At 47.8% G+C, this 11743-nt stretch overlaps 1 pseudogene; it reads left to right on the top strand.

The window, feature by feature from the left end:
- Nucleotides 1-1370: 1370 nt before the first annotated feature.
- The window catches only part of LOC141579765 (trafficking protein particle complex subunit 9-like), a 53263-nt pseudogene continuing 42890 nt past the window's right edge, over nucleotides 1371-11743 (top strand).

Genomic DNA, 11743 nt, shown 5'->3' with positions numbered 1-11743 from the left:
CAGTGGGTTCAGTGGGAATGTTAACTGAGTGTATCTCATGTGCTGGGCATTGTCCTATTTGTTCTGTGTGTTCCTTTTTTGAGACAGTGAGCTCATTTAACCTCAATAGCCTCTTTAAAAAAGTAGAAATTTTATTTTGAGATATAATGTAGATTCCCATGTAGTTGTAAGTGATAATATGGAGAGGGCCTATGGACCCTTTGCCCAGTTTTCCTTAATGGTTCCATCTTGCAAAGTTGGGGTACAATTCATTACTGACTCACTAACAATTTGAGGTTTGTGTTATTGCCCTCATTTCTATTCACGATTAAACTGGGGCTTAGAGAAGCACACAGGCCTGCCCAGATCACCCACATGGTTAGTGTAGAGACGGGTGGAACGTGGGCTTGGGATTTCCAGGCAGTACCATTATGATGGTCTGTGGAAGGGAGCAGCATTCATTTTGCTTGTTTATTCATTCATTCAACAAACATTTATTGAGTAACCTCTGTGGGTCAGATGCTTTCATAGGGTTATCTGATTCTTCAGCAGTGCTGAGAATCAGGTAATGTTTACTTTTTTTTAAATCTGAGAAAATTAGCTCTGAGAGGTTATAACCCACCCAAAGGAAATATAGCTCATAAAGGAGGGATGGTAAATTTGTAGTCACCCCATTTTATGCAGGTGGTACCCTAGGCATTTTACATTTGCAAACTTCCGTAATCCAGATATATTCTTGTAAGGCAAGGATTTTTTTTTTTAATTGAAGTATCGTCAAGTTTACAATGTTGTGTCAATTGCAAGGTTTTTTTTGAATTTTGAATTAAAAAGTATTTTTTTGAGGAGGGTAATTAGGTTTATTTATTTGTTTCATTTATTAAAATGAGGTACTGGGACCTCGTTCGTGATAAGCACGTGCTCTCCCACTGAACTGTACCCTCCTTCCCAAGGCAAGTTTTCTTATCCATTATTCTTCAGCTTAGGAGTTCAAATAAATTGGATTTGAAATCCAGATCTTTTGCTTCTACTGTTGTCCTTTTCTTTATATTCTGCTGAAGGGGGTTGCGGAAAGCAGTTCCTTTTTTCATTTCTTCATTCAGCATTTTTGAGCAGTGACTTTGCATCAGGGCCTTGCTAGGTGCTTGGAAACAGAAAACAAGAAATGACCCTTCTCTGCAGGGGCAGGAAGCCTAGACCAAAAGCTGGGTAATGTGGTCCGGGCTACGGTAGCCATGTGCAGGCTCTGAAGGACAAAGTGTACCCCCGGATTTGCTTGGGCTTCCCCTGCCTTCTGGCTGGTACACACCAGGTCACTGCAACCCAGAGGCGCCCGCAGCCCACAGCACAATATTTACCTCGATCTCCTCTCCCCTCTTGGCAGGGCATGCAACATGAGCATCCCTGTCTATGTGCAGTGTGCTGAGGACTATGAGACCCTTCCCGTGGTGGTCCAACCAGTGGGGATCATCTCAGAGGAGAATTTCTTTTGCATCTAAAGGCTAATCTCCTTGGTGAGCCAGATCAGCCCGTGCAGCTCCCAGGGGGCACTCTGTATGCACTACAGGCACCACTATGCACCCGAGAATGGATGGAGCGGCTTCCAGACACACCGCAAGTTCGTGGGCCTTGTCATCATTACCGACTGCCTCTCGGCCAAAGCCTTCGAGAAGCTCCACATGCAGAGGAGCTGTATGGCACCACGCTTAATGACTCTCAGCTCTTTGTCTTTGTGCTGCATGGGGAGGTATCCAAGCAGCCGCGCACCGACGTGGCCTTCAATCTACGAGGACTGCAGGGTGGTGGAGAAGAGGATCGAGGACTTCACTGAGTCTCTCTTCATCTTGCTCAAGTCCAAGTGGCTGGATGGGGCCCCTGACAAGTCTGGGGACAAGACCCCACTCCTCTGTATGCCGTTTGAGAAGGAGGACTTCGTGGGACTGGACACAGACAGCAGGTAAGTTTACCTGGAGGGCAGTCCACCCTGGCTGTGTGCCGGGTTTCTTCCCTCCATCCAGAAAGTGTTCAGCACGGAATAGGACTGTCTTGTAGCCAAGGGGGGAGGGGGGTGCAGCCTGCCGTTTTACAGACATTTAAAAGTGAATCCACCTTTGTTTCAGAGAGATCATTTTAGTGTTAGTGTGGACACTTACTCCTGCTTTTCAGCCAGGACCCTGGTGGGACCCCTGGAGTTGCTGTTCAATAGAGTAGCCACAGCCACTGATGCTAGGAGCACTGGGGAGGAGGCTGGTCTGAGCTGAGATGTGCTGTAGTTCAAATGCACATGAGAAGCTGAGGCTTGTCTACTAAAAGCATATAAACTATCTTGTTACTTCCTATATTGATTACAGGTCAAAATGATAGTATTTTACATACAGCAGATTATGTAAGATATGTTCTTAAAATCAGTTTCTAGTACTTGTTTTTTGTTTGTTGGTTTGTTTCTTTGTTTACCGTTTTAAATGTGGCAACTGGGAAACTTTCTTTACATGGCTCTCATTTCATTTCTGTTGGGCAGCCTTTCCTGGGACAGTCTCATCCATTTGCTTATAGATGAGATGCTGAATCCTGAGAGGGACAATGAGGAGCTGATTGAGCTGGCTTGGAGCCAGTGTCTCCTGCCTCCCAGGCTCAGCACCTGTTCTGCTCAGGCCCTCTCTTCCTGCCCGACAGCCACCATGCCACGTTAGGACATCAGAAACACCGCCAGGGACCTCCGAATGAACTCCTTATGCAGGGAAAGGCGTATCACGGAGTATGGGGAAGAGCAGAGAAATGTTCATCCTCACTTTGTCCCAGTGATTAAGTCAACGGCCCCACTTTGCCTCGGAATTACAGACGAGCTCTTCTGTGCTGCCTAACCCCCACCTTCTACTCTGTTTCCCCGTGTATCTATCGTGCTCTCCCTCGGGCAGAAGAGGGTGAGATGCCTTTGCCGAGAGGTGGTCCCCCTTTGCTGGGGAGAGTGAGGGAATCTGTGTGCCCCCGGCCTACGGCCTCGGGTCTTGAGTCCGGAGAGCGCTCATGGCGGTCTCACAGGTGACGGTCGGAGGGCCTGGCACATGCTGCTGGGCCCGCTGTGGAGGCGGTGCTCTGTGATTCTTGAACTTAACTAAGATCAGCTTCTACTTTCTGGTTGTTGGTATGTTGGAGGAGAAGATGCCATAGAATTGATAAAAAGAATATCCAGAACAGCCCTGTGAGTGATAGGCAAGAGGACCCGAGTCCCACCTGCGTGAGGTGCCTAGCGGGCTCTGGATGAATTTTCTGTTACTTCCGGACATGCTTAAGGAAGGGGCAAGGCATGTCGTGGCCATGATCTGTTCTTGTCCTCACAGGGCCCTGTGATCTACATGCCCGTGCTCCCCATCTGCTCCTTGGAGATGAGGTGTCAGGTTTAGGAGCCTGGGCACTGCTGAGGGCATGGCTGCCAGCACCGTGCTACACCGAGGCTGGCTCCGTTCACCTCACATGTCACCTCCTGCTGATCCCCTAGGCATCAGTCAAGGTAGGTGCATCGGTGCAATGTAAGCAGGGACCATGTTCTCCCCCTGGACAGACTGGTGGGTGAGCAGCGGAAGCCTGGAGCCCTGCCCCAGCCCCCAGGCCAGTGCCTCCTCTTTTGTCACAGGAGGCACTGGTGACATTTTTGCTCAGCAACTGCTTGGCTCTGAGTCTGCTGACCCACTAGAGAATGCCAGCTTGTTTTTGCCTTTTGAAGTCTGCTCTTGGGATTTGGCGGAGTAGCTGGATATGTGCTTAGCCCATAGCGGTTGACAATGTCACCATTGTTTACCCAGAACCTCGTGTACCAGGCATGGCTCCCGGCATCAAAATATAGCAGCTCATTAAACCTCCCTCCTGGTGCGTCTGTCTGTTTTGGTATCATAAGGTCTCAGCCAGCATCTGAACGTCAGTGAGATAACGCGGCCAGTGAGCTCGGGTCAAGCACGTTCTCCTCCAGTCACTTTTACTCCATTGTTGCTTTTACTATTCCGCAGACATTAATTTTTTAAACAATGCTTTGGTGCAGGAACAGAGCCTAATTCTCTCCTGCTACTCTTGGTGGGAGTGCGAAAAACTGTCCAGCCTGAAATGTGACCACAATTTGTAGCTTAAGACCTGCCTAGACCCATGTAGGTGGAGTTTTGGTTAGGGGCGCTGACCACGTTGGGGTCCCCCGGCAGCGCCGCTCCCCTCAGGCCCCTGCCTTCCCTGGAGCAGGAGGTGAGGGTGGGTCTCACCATCCCCGGGTCCCTGGCCTCACACACTCACGTAAATTCTTGTACGTGCTGTCAAACTCATTTTTGTTCTTGTGTGTTTCTAATTTTCTCTTGTTCCTCTTTTCCTTTTTCTTTATTCCTTTTTCTCTTGTACTGCCCTATGAGCATGTTGTTGCGTCTGAAAATGTGGGCTGTGCACACCCTGCATTGGAAATAGCTAGATCGCCCTCCGTGCTGTCTCCATCGCTTTAAAAATCAAAAACTTAACAGCTGCCCTGATCCTTGTGTTATCCTTGCCATCTTTTTTTTTTCTAATTTTTTGTTAGCACATCACCCACTGGTGTTTGATAACTCTTAAAATCCTTGCTTTAAGGAAACAGTTTGGTCCTCCTTATATTTGGTGACAAATGCACCCTTATTAAATTTGTTTGATTGTTTTGAAGAAGTGAGATGCGAATTGATTTAGGCGGCTGCTGAGGGATGCTTTTCATGGAGTATTTAAACTTGTAAAGCCAAATTCTGCAGCATCTTGCTCGATTCCTGCTTTTACACAAATGTGCTTGGCACTCGGTTCCTGGCTGTCGCTGTGTGACGTGCGTGACGGCGCTGCCTGGCCGGCGGTCACTGGTGAGGAAGTGGCAGGCTCGGGGGTGAGCAGCTGTTGGAGGAAGCAGTCACCGTTTTGTTATTTAACTTTTTTTTTTTTTTGCATTTTACTTCCCGTGCCATTTACTTTACTTTGCCTTCATAAAGGGGCAGAAGTGCGTCTAAAATCCATGCCACTATTTTGTTCCCTTTACGAGGCTGGTTTTTCTGAGTATCAGGACAACATGTCCTTCTCCTAAGTAGCTGGCTCACCTGCATCTGGTGGATATAGGGACTGCTAAAGGGGACCGTAGCTTCCTCTCTGCTCCAGCCAGTGGGCATTCAGAGCCGGGTCGGTGGTTTGCCTCAGCAGCCATGCAGGCCTCCCTGCACCGGCCTTTACTATTGACCCATGTTGGCAGTAAATTAAGCTGACTCCGTGTCTGTTGCAGCTGACGTCCACCAATGTCGGCCTTGTCGTTAGTTTGCTGTAGTGAGTCTCCAACACCCCAGTCAACTGTGAAGGAAGATGCTTTGGCCGACCTATGACCTTGGATTCTCACCCCCACCATGGTTCATCTCACCCGGTGGAAGGGTTTGGCCACCACCATCATGCTGACCATGAGGCCTTGTTTCTCCTTTCATGCTCTGGTCCAAATGTGGACACTTCATTTTTCACTGAATTTGTCTCGCTTGAGACAGGCCAGAATATCTGAATGAGTCCATCACATTGTGGGTGGGGAACAGATCAGAAGTAAATGTCACAAGTAGAAGGAGTCTAGTCTGTCCGGGTTGGCAAATGCAGGCTGGGATCTGTGATGGCCAGGCTATGCCCTGGACACAGGCCTTTCCCGTGGCTCCTGAGAGCCCAGGGGTTGGAGTGAGAACAGCCTTGCCTAGGTTCCTCCATCCTCATCTGCTTACTGGCAAGTGTGTCTGCTAATTAGAAGCTCCCCCACACCTCGGGTCCTTCAAACCTCAGACCACGGGAGAATCTTGTGTCCCTTCTCCTGGGCCTCCTTTGTGAGAATCCAGTGCCTTCTGAGGTGACCAGTGGCAGGAGATGCCTCCCCCTCCAGGGAGCACCCTTTGGAGGACTGTGACTCAGTGCACCATGCTGTGAGCTTGTGGGGTTCCGGCCGTGGTCCCTGCAAAACCAGACTTGAGATGGGCTTAGCGACGGAAATAACAGGACTGATTCCAGGGCAGGGCTTGGGGTAGGGAACAGTGGAAATTGAATGTGACCTCAAACACATAGGTGGGTGCTGGGGCTGTTACTAAAATGGGGTGTCTGGGAGGTACCTGCCAGGAATCGAATTCCAGAGTAAATGGTGGACATGAGGCATTTTTAAGATGCCATTTGTCATCCAAGTTAGGACTTCAAAGAGGCACTCGGGTCTATGGCCCTGGGGCTCAGGTGAAGGAGCCGGACTAGAGATACACGTTGGGAGTCGTCATTCTTAGCTGGTGTTCACAGCCTTGCATGTGAATTAGATCATCTTGAGAGCTTCAGACTGAGGCTGAGGCAGGCAGGGCTGTGCCTGGGTTGGAGGAAATCCCAGACCATGCAGCTTTGGTGTGTCAGTCAGCGGCGTTTGCGATTTTCACACTAATGCCATTTATCCTTAAGGGGCCGGGGGTTGGGCAGGGCCAGCCAGGAAGAAATCTGAAGGGAGGGTCGTGGCCACGTGTGTGTCTTGGGCAGATGCAGAGTCTGCAGGGTCAGGGAGGGTAGAATTCTAAGGAGCTGGAGTTGGAGTGGGGAGAAAATAGTCACACTCACCTGTGAGGGAGGGAGGGAGTCCTTGGGAGTCGCCACCCTACTGGACTCGCTTTCCAATGAACAGAAGGCAATCAGACAGAGGATCTGAGGTGAGAAGTGATGGGCGCTGGGAGGGAAGCCAACCTGGGGAATGGTGCTTGCAAAGTCCTGGAATAGTCTCCCTGAAAAATAGAGTTAAAAATACCCAGAATCTTAAGAACATTGATAGTGACAGGGGAGGAGGCAGTTGTTTTCCTTGCCTCCTAAGGGTAATGCATGTATCCAGGGATACACAGAAGATTCGGGCAGTCTGTTTCAGGGGTTTGATCCTTATCGGGGGAACAGTGCAAGTTTAAAGGGGGACAAGGGCAGCGGAGGGAAGCTAGCCAGGCCCCGTGTCAGGTACCAGTCGGCAGCCCTACTTGCGTGTTGCATTCTCATCCATGCCTCCCAGGTTGGCGGTGGCAGCCCCCTTTTGCAGATTGGGAAGACTTCTCAGAGGGGTTAAGGAATTGGTCCGTTTAGCGGCTAGTAAATGCTGTAGCAGGATTCAAGCAGGGACTTGTCAGACTTCAAGGGCATGTTTTCTCTACTAATTCTGGTACCTCCCTGTTGTACCTGGAATGGTGAAGTGGGTCAGTTTTGGAGCCTTTCAGAAAAAGTGCGATTTAAGTGCCTCAGGACTGTTTCACAAAGCTCAGTGTTCTTTGATGGTTCGGAAGCACCGCAGTGCTTTTCGCCCCACAGAGGTAAGGTCTTACTCCTTGACGATGACGTGGTTGCAAATGACGTACAGGTGCAAAACCAGACTTAGCAGCTTCTGAAGGGAAACTCTCCAGTTCTCCCTTGATCTGCTTTCTTCCACGGGATGTAACTGCTGCAGCGTAGGCCTGAGCTTTCCATATGGAGTGAGGGTTTGATATCCAAAGTTAGCATAAAACGGTCAGATGAAGAAAATCGATGTTGACAATTTATTTTTGGGTTACATTAGTAAAGATATTCTATCAGTTAATGACCCATATATCGAATGAAATTGAGTACAGAACATTGCATTTCTTACTTTCTATTTAGAGTTTTCTTACTGCATTAGTTTGCCTGCTTTGGAACATCAGCTCCTTCACAAGGGCGCTTGTCAGTGTGTTGGTGTGATTGCATTTACACAGTGAATGTAATCTGGGCTTCCTCAGCCCAAACTCTCTAGTGCAGAATCACGGGCTGTAGCCATCTCTTAGTCACGCAAATACTTCTAAAATTATATGATGCCAGAAAAGAAAGAAGAGAGAGAGAGAGAGATTGCTTTTATCAAAATTCCTTTCAATTCTGACTGCAAACTTTTGTTGAGCAGCTCTGGTTTCCTTTGGATATGAATATATACATTTCTTTGCATGTAACCTGGGTTTTGGACTAGAACACCAAGCCCTTGCTTTCCGCAAGCCACAAAAATAGTAGCCAAATTGCACACTTGTGAAATATTTTATTCTTTTTCTGAGAAAGAATATTTGAATTTGGGACTTCAGCTGTGATTTTTGCTTTTTGCTTCTCCCACCCCTCTTGTAATCTCTCACTCCTTCCCACATGGCCCCCAATAGGTCGTGGTCCCAAAGGAGCAAGCAAACACCCAGTTGGTCACCATGCAGTGCTGTTATAGAGGGAGCCCTGCCAAGACCTAAAGGATATTATCAGAGAGGACTTCCTGGAAGAAATGGGCTCTACATTCAGTTCTGAAGACAGAGTAAGGGTCAGCCAGTAGAAAGCGTGAAGACTGTGGCTCATGTGGCAGAGCAGCCCGGGTAGAAGCCTGGAGGCTTGTGCAGTGGGGACTCGGGGAGAGTGCCATTTGTGGTCCAGGGTGGTGGGTGCCCCTGCTGGGGAGGACACTGGAGAGGGCCTGGGTGGAAGGATTTGGAAGAGCTTGGGTTTTACTAGAACTGACACAGGAGGCAGTGAAGGGTGTCAGCAGGAAGTGACCCTCCGGAAAGGTACTTCTGGTTTTGCTTCTGATATTCTACAGTAAGAAAGGTCGGGACGGGCGAGAGCAGGTCTGGCTGTCCCTTTGAGACCCACCCCATCATTCATTTATTCATAACAGGCACACTTCTGAGTGTCTAGGGGAGAGAAGTTGGACCCACATTAGTAAGCAAAATGCTCCTTGGGAGCTTAGCAGTGTCAGAAGTTGACTTAGCCTATAATGTTCTAGGAACAGAGGACCAAATTGCAGAGGTTGGAGGGAGGGTAGGCTTCCTTGAGAAAAAGTCAAAATGAACCTGGAGGCAAGTGGGAAGTAGGAGCAGGTCAGGGGGCCCCTGAGGTCACTAGGGACCTGGGTACTGAGGTGAGGATGGGCGAGCAGGGTCGGGGTGGAGCTAGAACTCTACCAGGGAGCCTCTGAAGGGTTTGAAGTGGGGTGATGTAATCAAATTTATGCTTTGGGAAGGCTGCATTGGCTCCACGTGTGTGTGTGTGTGTGTGTGTGTGTGTGTAGCGGGGAAGAGGGGGGGTTGCCACCAACTGGGAGTGACATTAGAAGACCATTCACAGGCTGGGAGGCCACAAGTGGGAGAGGGGCGTCGGGGCTGCTTGAGGAAGGCAGGGGCAGTGTGGATGCCGGATTTCCTTATGGGGAGGACTTGTTAGCTGGGCCGCCCTTGTGGCGCCTTTTGGCTTGAAGAAAACAGATGGAGACTGCCAGGTGGACTTTCCTCTTTTCTTCTTCCCTGCCGTGTGTGATGATCTTAGCTCAGCCAACATTTGGAAGAGAAGAGCTAAGTTCCAGGGTAGCTCAGGACTTTGTTGACCTCGTTCGAGTGATATCTGATAGGATTTAGGCTTGTGTTCAGATCTGCATGTTCACTTAGCTAGAAACGTCCTGTCTTTTGAATTTCCATAGGGGTTTTTACTCTTGATAAAGATTGCTTTCTTGGTGAGAGGAAATTTAATACAGCTGTTGTCTTTCTCAAAAAAATCATATCTTTTAAGAACTTTAATATTCAAAAAATAGAAATATTTAAAAATGATAAAGTAAGGCTTTGGTGTAGTTTCTTTGGTTTCCTGGTTAATGTGGAGTTAGAGCCTTTGCATTACTTAATAGCACATCCTTATCAGTATTTAAAGAGCTGTTAGTGAGCGCCCCAGGCCCCACCTCTCAAAACATCATTAAAATTTGCTCTGAAATAGGTCATAAATGTCTTGTTTGCAGAAGCCAAACACTTGGTTTATAATATGAAGCATAGCTCCATTTATAAAATAATAATAGGTTCAAAATTAAGAAAGTGGAAGATAATTGTGTTTTTTAAAAGCTGAAACATAATCTTTCTTGTGCTAATGTTGAACTGGAAATTTCGAAACGAAAAATCCTACTGTAATATCATCTACGTGGAATACATATATGCTTTCCCGTTTGAAAAGTAAGTGCGCAGTGGTTTTTGAAGTCAGGAGCGTTCCAGCTCAGATACTGGCAGTTATGGTTGCTGGTTTTCAATGGCAGAGCCTAAATTTGCCTTCTTAGCTTTTTTTTTTTTTTTTTTTTGTAGTGAGAGGGTTGAGTTGTGCTTTGCCAGCATGATTTTGTGGCAATTTGGGGGCAGATGTCGTACACCAGCAGTGAGATATTTCCATGCATTTTATTTTCCGGACATCACCAAGGCACATGTGGGGTTTGTGCCTGCAGGCTGGGATGCTGCAGGACTCCCTGGTCCATCACAGTTTTGTCCTGGAGCTGCTCCGGTCAGTGAATGATTTTCTGTGGCTTCGAGGTAAGTTGGTCTGATGAGATGATCAGATGTGTAGTTAAAGTGCTATTACATGAAATAAGAGAAACCTAGACACATGAGGGAGGAGAATTGGCTGAGCTGATTTCGGTGGTGAGTCTTCTCAGGTGACTCCCGCTCCGTGATTCCTGCCAATATCCTCCCCAGCCCTTCACTGTAGTCCTGCCGAAGCAAGCATGCACTTTGCTCAGAAACAGACTGAATTTCCTTGTGCCTCTGTTTGTTGGCTTTTTTTTTTAAAGCACATCTTGCACTTTGCTTAAATGCCATCCCTGCTAGTGACCTCTTACACTCATTCTTCTGGACGTCGTCCATACATAGCTGCTGAATGGATGAACTGAATGTAGTATCTCCATGTAGTGGAATATTATTCATACGTAAGGGTGAATAAAAAGGAAAAAAAATAAAGGGTAAGATGAAAAAGGCCACCTGTTATGGGAAGTCCACCCTGATTACTCAACCCGCCCTTTTCCCTTTGAATCCCCACCCCTTATGCTCCTCTCTACTCTTTTTGATAGTACTTACCACCTTCTAATAAACTTTAACGTTTTCAAAAAAAAAAAAAAAAAGAGAGAGAGAGAAATGTTGATACCACTTCAACATGAACAAGACTTGATAACAGCACGTTAAGTGAAAGGAACCAGACACAAACGGCCACATATTGTTGACTTCAGTGATATGAAATGCGCAGAATAGGCAAATGCAGAGGCAGAGAGCAGGTGATGGTTGCAAGGGGCTGGGTGGAAGGGGGTTGGGGAATGACTGATAGTGACAGGGGGGTTCTTCTGGGATGATGGAGTGTTCTGGAAATAGATGGTGGTGAGGGCTGCACAACCGTGAGTGTGCAGAAGACTCCTGAGCGCTGTCTCTGGGAGTGCCTGTGGTTGGTGCGGCTTTATTTTGTTCTCACCCTGCAATGTGAACAGTCATCTTGTGCTGAGGCAGTTCTACTCCTGTGAGTGGTGAGGCTCAGAGACTTTGCAGAGTCATGTTTCTTTTCTCCCCCTTGCTGAGTGTAGGCAAAAAAGGTTTAAGCCTGAGAAAGTGCTCCATCTGCAGAAATGTCTTTCAGTTTTGCATGGTGTAAAAATCTTGAGAGGTTTTTAATCGTTGACAACAGTCTGTGGGGGGAAACAGCCCGTGAAGCCTGGATGCGACCTGGAAGAGCCGCACTTCCCTCCCTGACATGGGTGGGGATTTCACCGCCGTTCAGGCAGTGAAGGGCCCAGACCCGTGAGCGGAGTTGACAATCATGAATATTTACGTGTATCCGCTGCTTCATCTTGGATATTAATTTCAAGTTCAGTCAGTTTGTGGCGGCAGCCTCATCCTACATCAGGAATTTATAGTATCTGCTCTTTGAAGTGGAGACCAGACAGACTTTATTATTTAACAGTCTCCCTTGAATTGATATCTCAGATTCCTTTGTA

This window comes from Camelus bactrianus, chromosome 14 (assembly GCF_048773025.1).
Source record: "Camelus bactrianus isolate YW-2024 breed Bactrian camel chromosome 14, ASM4877302v1, whole genome shotgun sequence".
In the NCBI taxonomy this organism is placed as follows: domain Eukaryota; kingdom Metazoa; phylum Chordata; class Mammalia; order Artiodactyla; family Camelidae; genus Camelus; species Camelus bactrianus.
Note: the sequence above shows the minus strand (reverse complement) of the source record. Positions and strands in the feature narration are given on the sequence as shown.